We start from the raw sequence: 9,988 nt of genomic DNA on the forward strand, positions 1-9,988 counted from the left end.
GTATGGTATCTACAATGGCATCAACATGGATTATCGGTCTGTTATATGGAAACAACTCATTCAGAGTCTCTCCTCTACCTCCAGGCATTCAGAGATTTCGTATGCTAGGTTCTGGACTCTTATCACGAAATGGGTGATGGACAAATACCACGTCCCCATTGCCGCTGGTGCTCCAATGTCTTCGATTGGTACCTTCCATACCACGAAGATCATTGTCTCGGATGCTTCAAAATTTTCGTTCAACGGGTCTATTCCGGAAACGATGTATGGTGATGTTCCGGCTGACAGCAGGATCATTCAGACGTATAAAGAGTTCAGACGTTCTGGTCCGAGAGATCTTACTACGGAAATGTTGAAATCCATTCATGACGCCGACAAGCCTGCTCCAAGAGGCAACAAGGCTGATAAGGGAAAACAAGTGGCCAAGGGGGCGAAAGGCCCGTCTCCAAAGAAGAGGAAACCCACCAAGCCTGCTCAGTCTCCACAGCAGAAGAGAAGAAAAACCCAACCGCGACGAAAGTTAATTATCGCTTCCTCCTCAAGCGAGTCTGAAGGTGATAGTTCTGATTCTGAAGGCTATCAACGTGGTAACACTCCACCATGATTTCCAACCCCTGAAGTTCATGTCTCTTCTTCTCCAATTTCCTCTCCACCTAAAACCATTCCTATTTCTATTCCCCCCATAACTTCCACTACTCAAATACCACCCACTTCCATCCCAATACCAACATCAATATTCTCCGAAGCAACCACAACAACCACTGCAGATGTTAGAACCAACGTATCTGATACGGGGGTTCATACCGACGCACCCGAAACCACCCACCCAAGCACCCGAAACCACCCACCCAAGCACCCGAAACCACCCCAGCACCCGAAACCACCCAACTCACACAACGTATCAGAAGATTGTCGACGCCTTCTCTAAAGCTCAGCAAAATTCCATTGCTTCTGCAACCTCCGCCATAGATGCCTCAACAAAAGCCTGTCAGGCTGCGACCGAAAAAATCGATAAACTATTTTCTGATGCCTCTTCCCTGTTAAAGTCTTTACAGGAAAGTGCAAATGCTGCCAAAACTACGTTGGAACCTATTGTTCACCAGCTGGCAACGTCAGTCTCCACTGAGTTGAAGTCCTTCGCTTCTTTTCGTCAAATGCTTTCAGACGACAACTCAGCCTTTCGCACAACCATTGACGAGCGTCTCTCGAAGCTACAAGAAGATTTGGCTATCGAGAACTCTCTTATGGATGTTCTTGCCAGGAAGACCACTGCTCTGAAGGTAAAGAGCGTTCAACTCTCCAACTCTCAACAGGAGATTGACTCTCTTCGGTCCGAAAGGGAGGTGATAAAGTCGTGTGTTTCGGATGTCCACTCTGCCATCTCCAACATCATCGAAGCACATGATCCTATTCTTAACTATACTGTGAGGCGTGACCTTGCAGAGAAGCTCGCTCCCGCCCTTGCCCTGCTCAGCAAACTCGAAGGGCTACTTGATTTCGTGTCCATTCCGAAATAAGGGGGAGAGAAGGAATCAATGTCTCAACCATCTCCTACCTCAAAGGCAACTCACACAACCGAACCTCCTCCAGTAGGCCAAGCCTCCGGTTCTGGTGTGAAAGACAAAGGCAAAAATATTGTTGAAGAAGAAGAAGAAGACAAAGAAACAATCGCCGACTTGTTGAAGCGTAGAAGTCGACGCAATGAGGCTGACATCAGTGCTCGTGTGGCAAAAGAGGCTGAAGAAGCAGAACGAAAACAGAAGGAAGCCCACGACCTTCTTGAGAGTAGGAAAACTCTTTTTCCTGCCTGGACTCTCGAGAGGATGATAAAAGAAGCCATTGACACACCGAGTATCTTGTGGCTGGAACCTGTAATCTCTCTTCGTTGTTCCAACACTGTCGACTCACAGTTCGACATGCCACTGACCCGAAAGGCGTTCATCTTTCATGCCTTCTCCAACGTTGCAGAGTTCCCTCATCCTCATCCACAAGTTGATCGGGACTTAATCAATTTTTATCTGAAGGCTGCTCAACCTCAGTATCAGACTTGGAGCGCTCAGAAAATTGTCAACGTTCGGGTCTTGAAGCCGTATAGTGAAGGGAACTTCATCAACATTTGGTTCAAGGTACTTCGGGGATCTGCCAAAACCGAACATGCTATTTCCCTTGCAGTTCTTCCCAACCTTAATCCCCATGATTGCATTATCTTGCACAACATCCTACTCACCAACGAAGCTGAATACGGTCCGATCATCGACCATTTCAAGAGGATGCTCGTGTGCTACATCATGGAAGTTGCACTGATGGATCAGGAGATTGCAAGCGTATTTAAGAAGAAACCTACAATATCTCCTGTTGGCTCTGCCAGTGATCTCAACCAAATGCAGATGGGTAAAACTGACTTGAGAAGGAATTCGGTCATGTTCACCAGGAACGAAGGACAGAAATGTCTTTTCGCCTTGGCTGACAAACACCTCTACACCACTGCTTGTTTAGAGCATGTTTTGGGGATCATCCACAGATGCAAGCAGAACACAGCGGATGATGTCAAGTACTTCGATGACATGATTCAATGGTACATTCGGTTCAGACAGACTATTCTCGCGCTAATCTCTTGTCCGTTTGATACTACGAAGAAAGTTCCCGCTGCTAACACAAGCAAGAAGAAGAAGTAGTCTCGCTTCAATTTGACGCAAAGGGGGAGATTTTTGGGTCGTGTTTTGTGTAATGAGTTGCGTCTATTGGGCTCGTTAGCTAGTCCATTTTTGTATCTCCGGTATGGGCCTGTCCATCCGTGAGTTTAGTAGGGTTTAGTATATATAGGAGCTTGCATGCATCCTAGAATGTAATGATAGAATAGAACGATCAGAGCATTATTCAGAAGTTTATTATTATCGTTCTTGTAACCCTAAATCCTCTACAGCGGAAGTTCTTAGTCGAGCTCTGCTGAGGATTGTTTGATCTAATCATTCGACATATTTTGATCCACTCTTGTCTTATTTATTGTTTTGTGTTCATCGCAATACCTGTTACAAAGATCTAATCGATCTTCACGTTTGTTATTATAACCTATCAATATTCGATGATATCTTTGATAATTTTGCAATGGTTGTGCCAGAAAGTGTTGAGCTGAAAGATTCTAATGCTTTTACTTCATGTGCAGGTAAAGTAGCAGAAGAAGAGAACAAGGAGAACACCATTGAACAAACCAGCATCTCCTTGAACTCTGAATCTGTTGCTTCGAACTCAGCTGCTTCTGATCAACCTGCTGTTGAGAAATACAGGCCACCAATTTCAGTGAAACAAAGTGCTTGTTGTAATTGTGCTTGTGGGAACAATAAGAGACAAGGCAAGGATACGCCACCAGGGGCAGGAAGAAACAACTTCATAGTGAAGAAAAAGACATGTTTTCTCTGTGGAACAACTGGACACATTGCCAGAAATTGTCCTAATCGCGCATATGTTCCCTACTATGTATAAGGGTGGCAAAACGCGCTAAGAGGGAGATACTCCAAAAGAAACCCCGCAAGGTCACATTCAGACAATAGTGACTGGAACGCGCAGAAGGCCAAGAAGCAAACCCATAAGGCCAAGAATCTGAATCCCAAGGGAAAGAAGGGAATGTCGCCCAAGAAGCCCAATCCAGGAGATGCTCCGGTGAAACAAAGATCGGTTAGGTCAAAGTCATCTCAACGGCCGACATCAAGTTCAAAAGAAAATACTGAGCCACCCATCAGATCGAAAAACAAATTGTTTTAACCCAACTACAAATGGGTTCCAAAGGCTCACTCTCCCAAATATTCTAACGATTCTAATATTTCTTTATCTTCTATTTGTGATAAACAGGATATGTCATGGGAGAGAGTACACTGCAATGATGACAAAGGCCGACCCAGTTTCAAAATGGACTGAGTTCCAAAGACCAACAAATCTCGATCTGTGTCGGATCAGCTATGGAGGCATATCATCAGACTTCAGTTTGTTGGCAGTGGTTGTTCCAGGCACATGATAGGAGGCATCTCTCAACTGTACAACACTCAGAATTTTGTTTGGGAGTATGTGTCATTTGCGGGAAGGGAAGAAAGGAAGGGGTCACTCATAGGGTTTGTGCTTAACGACATGAAGAATTTTCGGATCTGTTCTGAGATTATGCATGCTGTTCTCAGACCTTCTGGATGCAAATTCAATTGGTGACTCACGATTTGAGTTTTCTTCTCTATACTCCTGAGTTTATCTTAATCTGATTCGTTTTAAAGGCAATCTTTTATACTTTTTCGTTAGTAGGTATTATTTAGAAGTGATATCAAGAAAGTGATAGCGGGCAGTCTAAAACATGTTTAAAGGACTGAATCTGAATTGTCTAGACTCTGTGATCAATGTGCAGGTAGGCATGAAGGATTTAACAGTGTGGATTTAGATAGGATTGTTTGGACTGACCATACGATGCTCGGGTAGATTAAGCAATGAGATAAACACAGGAACCCACTGGATACACTAAATTAATACACATCTAGAACTGTGGCTCAACTTTTCCTTGATATATGGACTTATGTCCTTAATTCTAGTTCTGATAGGGCGACCGGGGGGTTCTGATAAAGTAGGTATGTGGGAAATTATTTTCTTGCTTTCTATCTGTCAGTCATATGTTGCTTCCTCTGCGTGATTGGAAGAGATCCGACCTGGAATGCAACATACGCAACTGTAAATTCTACGCATCTCCTTATCTATGAAATTCTTCTTATCTGTTAGTCATATGCTGTCTCATTTGCGTGATCGGAAGATCTGACCTGGAACACAGCATATACACCCTATTATCTCTATAACCCTCTATCTCTGTTAGTCATATGTTGTCCCCTCTGCGTGATTGAAATAGATCCGACCTAGGACACAACATATGCATCTATCTCTTAATCTAACTTCCTCCTTAATAATTGTTTACTCACCTAAAGTAAGGAGTCCTTAGGAAGTTCTTAATAATCAGGGCATATCGGGAAGTGGGGAACACGTTCTAGTGCAACTAAAAATTGAACCATTTAGAGGTTGTATGTAGATCTCACTGCTTAATTTAAGTAGACAACAATACCAGTGGTCGTCGACAGCTAAATGGTTTCTTTAGAAAAGTTTGTTGATATCCTTCGTGTTTAAGTGGACCACAATACTAGCAATTGAACAGATCTATTCATAAAGGTTAAGGTACTGATAAACAAGTTCAGGCTGTCTCACAACTTTGATCCCAAATATTCTTGTTTTTGTTAAATTTGTTCATAGTTCTCCTCTATGTACAAATTTAGGGGAGAATTAAAAAAAATTCAAAAATCAAACAAAAATCAGTAAATTAAAAATAAAAAAATAGTATTATTTTTGTTTTATTTCTTGTTCAAAAAAATCAAAAATCCAAAAATATTTTTGTTTTTGTTTTAATTTGTGTGCTAAGTTTTCTTTTAGTTTAGTTTTGTCTTGAAAAGTGAATTCAGGTGCAAATGAGATTCATGGAGATTGTATCAAGATTTCTGAGCCAAAGTTTCATTCGTGGCCATCAAAGAATTCTCATTTGAAGGAGCAAGAATTGAAGATTATTCTTTCAACATTTAATTTTTCAACCCCAGAAGCAAGGTAAAGCTGCACTTGAAGATTATGTGGCGAATTGCATTGAAGTCTCCTCAATCAGTCCGCTGCTAAACCTGCAGAAGTGATCCAAAAAATTAGTTCTCTCCGATATTCTCTCTGAAGATTCTCAAGCTGAAAGCGCTATTTTTCAAGAATCAGTACAAGAAGCCTCTTCACCCAATGTGCGTTCAACGTCAAATTCTGCAGAAAATCCCAACTGCTCAAGATGAAGTCATTCTTTGAAGATTCATCAAGTTCATCTTGAAGTTGAAAAGAATTTGAAGATAAATGCTGAAGCCAAGCTTACAATGAATATTAACAAGAAAAGTCAGCTACTTTTTAAGGGGAGTTTGTTGGGTCAATTAGAAAAGAAAGCTATAACCCAAGCGGAGATTGTTGGGTCAAAATTATGGTTTATACTTTACTTTTCTAGGCGTTAATAGTTTTGGTCATGTAATATGTTTTTGTAATTGTTTTTACGGCCATGATAGGTGTTTACGGCCGTAAACCCATTTTACGGCCCATGTTTCTCATGTATATATATAGGGGTGAGGGGTGTGAGGAATGAACGAAATAGAGAGAGAAAAAGGAGCTTATGTGTGTGTATTCTATGGTGTTTTCTAGAGAGAGAAAGTGAATCTTGTGTAAGGAACTTCAGTCATATCATCAATACATTCAAGATTCAAGTTATTCTTCTCCTCCTCTTGTATTTGATCTGGCACATCTGTTTGATTGGGATTCTGCACCATCAAACGGATCTGATTGATACACAAGCATTTTGAGGACTTACATTTAATTAAGTAATAAGACTACTATACAATGGTTTTCATATAAAGGTTTTCATGCAAAGGAAAACAGATCAATACTTAAACAACATAAGTATGGTAGATATTTATATTCTTCAAATGGGAACAGATAATTCAATAACGTACACTTAGGGAAAATATAGGATTTTTCAGGGTAAACATCAGTACTTAAAACAACGGGTTAATTATTCAACTAACGAATATTCATTATTAGTTATATAATTCCTTGGTTTATGCATCCGGTTTACGTATGAAGAATGTCCGATAAACTGTGGAAGGTATGGTTTCCGCCTCATTCCCTATTCCTTGTTTGGTTGTGGGTTTAGGGCAGATCCACACAATTAACCGTCTATTCGATATTGGTTTATGCGTAACTAGTATCAACCAAGAAGTTATAGAAAGAACGGGTTTAATCATACTTTTCATAAGAAAATTTTGGATTTTCTTGAGGAACACTTTCAATAGATATCAAAGGATCAATACAGTTAACTTTGTAAGTATCTAGTGAATACTTCAGGATTATGTACATAAGGATCCGACTACCAGTGAATGTTTGGTCTCCGCCTCTTTTAGTGTTCCTTGTTTGGTTGTGGGCTTGGGGCAGAACCACACAATCGATTATTTGCTTGATCTGGATTGTATATGATTTGTATACACTAATTACTTGCAGAAGGAACTAGTAAGAATCATTTTTATTTAACATTCATTACATCTGAAAGTATAAGGTTTTTAGAAGAAACATAACATACTTTTAGAAAGAATCAAAGAATGGTTTTCCAAAACAAAACGCTAATGAACTCACCAACTTTATGTTGATACTCTTTCAAAACCTACTTGTATTCTCAAGACATTAGTAGACAGGTACACGCATCGGGTTCAAGAAGATGGAGCATAGTAGCTTCGATTATTTACTTGTTATTTACTTTTGGAGTCAATCGTGTATGATTCAAATATAATGTAAACATTATACTATTAATACAATGGTTGTTGCTGCTTTGATTACTATTATTCAATTGTTGTGATACTGTACATGACGTCCTCCGCCCCCGAACGTTTCCGTCGTGTTGGTTTGGGGGTGTGACCGATTGTTATCAGAGCATTGTTTATAGTGAACTTAGTATATCAACCAGTAAAAGATATACAACTATAAATACAATGGGGCCGGTGTGCTCTGACTAAAAGTATACTTTTAAAATATAAGTATTTTACACTAAGTATACTAATAAGCATACATACTAAGAACAAGTATGAACAAAACAAACAAAAGTATTTAGATGTTGGACACTACAGTCAAACCTAAGCAGTTATGTAATCATATCTGGAATAAATATAACCTGATCAACTATATTTATTTTAAAAATGACCAACATGTGTTTGGGAGTGATGGTGGTGTTGCAACGAGTCTAAAACTTACCTAACTCCATATACAAAAGTATCCTTAGAACAAAACATATAGATAAAATACTATAGGAGTATTTAAGGTACTATAACAAACTTAAATGAGAACTAACAGACCTTTACTGGCAGTTCTATAGTTACGAACTGCATGCTTCGAGGGTTATATATAATTGGGATCTTATAGACTTAGAATTAATGGCCTACGCTCTACTATCTGTTCCATGTTTGGTTGTGGTTTTGCAGTAGGATCACCTATTCGAAGGTCTATTTGATCTTGGTTATATACATCTTTCATGCACTGCATGACTATAGGAGGACCCAGTTTAGATCATCAATAACTACAGAAGAAATGCTTTACTTAATCTCATAGGATTCCTTAGACATTCCCATTCTCGCACAAGCAACCTAGATATATATAGCCACTCCACTAAAATCACCAACAGAGGAGCCAAGGAGGAACCAGAAAAGATTCATAAAGAGGGTTCCTAGAACGAATCATATGAGGATGCAATTCTTCCATCGGGAAGTGATGGAGATCTATGGTAAAACCCAAAGCATGATCTATAGTGAATAGGAAAATCATAAGAAATCCTAGAAACAAGAAACCCTCACAGCTAAATTCAGGACCATCATAACTAGAACATAACCCCCTCCCGAGGCGCGCAATGTGGTAGAGCACCATTTATGTCGTACTAATAATTAACTAATATGATCTAGTGAGTTAGTGATTACACTGCTCACACTATGTGTCAGGCTTATTGCCTTTATCATATCAGCTAAGTAACAGTAAACCAGATTCCATAACTTTATTAAGAGGGTAGTCACTATCAAATTCATAAGTCTATGTTGCGTAGACTTCTATTATGAATTGCTTCAAATATCAGAACATGAAACACTCAGAACTAAGACAACTTTGATTCAGAGTACAATAGATTTGTAACATCTAATGACTTACCCTCGTTTCGTCTTTTAAATCTTATGGCCGAAAGATGCCACCGAAGAAGTCGAACAAAAACAAAAACATCTCAATTTGTAACATCTAAGGACACTGTATGAACTATACGAGCTTTCTTAATGACTCGGCGAGTTGACTCGAGCTTTTCACGGTTCTCTGAGTTCTGAAGGAACTCGACGAGTCAGTAGATGCACTCGACAAGTTGGGTCAATATGGACTGTTGACCTTGATTGTTGACTTTGAATTTGACCATGGTTGACCAAGTTTGTCTTTAAGAGTATTTTTGGTATTATGGATTTTAACGAAGTTAGTCACATGGTGGTTATAGGTAGTTGTGTTCGGAGCTATGAGTTGGGCTTTGTTCTTACCAGTTCAACACTACTTGTAAGGTGAGTTTTTGATATTGCCATATTTATACATATTTTTAGGCAATATTTATTTACATTTTTACTAATAATTTGGTTATTTGCATAGAATAATGATACTTATAAGCTAAAATTATATATTGCAGCCAAATAGAAGCATTTTCGAAGATAGGGACTAAAATTGACAAAACGTGGAACTTTGGAGGCTTGAAGGAAAGAAGAATGGAAAATTCAGCAAATGGAGTATTCCAGAAGATATGCATCGAATGGATGAAAGAATCCTTGTCGAACACGTTTATCTCATATCCACGACGTGAGACTTATTTTCTCACGACGTGAACTCGGCAAAATCAGAATCTATATATTTGCTTGACCATTACGACTTGAGAGACTTTTTGGCTGATAGAAGGAGACCTGGAGACGATTTGGAGAGGAAAAGAAGTTATGGAAAAGATTTTCATCACCTAAGGAGATAAAAGTACATCAATAGTTTAGTTGTTTGGTTCATTCAATATGACTTCTTTTATGATTTGTTTTAGTTTGCTAGTTGTTATGAGCAACTGAATCTTGAATCTAGCTACTCTTGTTAGCTAGATGAAGCTTCTGACTTATGGTTTAGCTTATTGGTAATGGATTTATTTAGTTGGTAACTTGCTTGTGTTTGATTTTTTACTACCTAGCATGTTAATATTTGTTTCTTTAGTTGCCTGAATTCATGTTCTGTGTAGCTTAGTGATTATTAAATTACATGAACTTAAAACCTAGTGATTTAGTAAACATTAAATTGTTAGAGTTAGGATCGACCAAAATCTTATATAGTAATTGAAGTAAATAAATTTAGCTGTGCTAGAGAACAT

The sequence above is a fragment of the Lactuca serriola genome, chromosome 5, assembly GCF_051521515.1.
Source record: "Lactuca serriola cultivar US96UC23 chromosome 5, Lser_US96UC23_V15, whole genome shotgun sequence".
NCBI classification, from domain to species: Eukaryota; Viridiplantae; Streptophyta; class Magnoliopsida; order Asterales; family Asteraceae; genus Lactuca; species Lactuca serriola.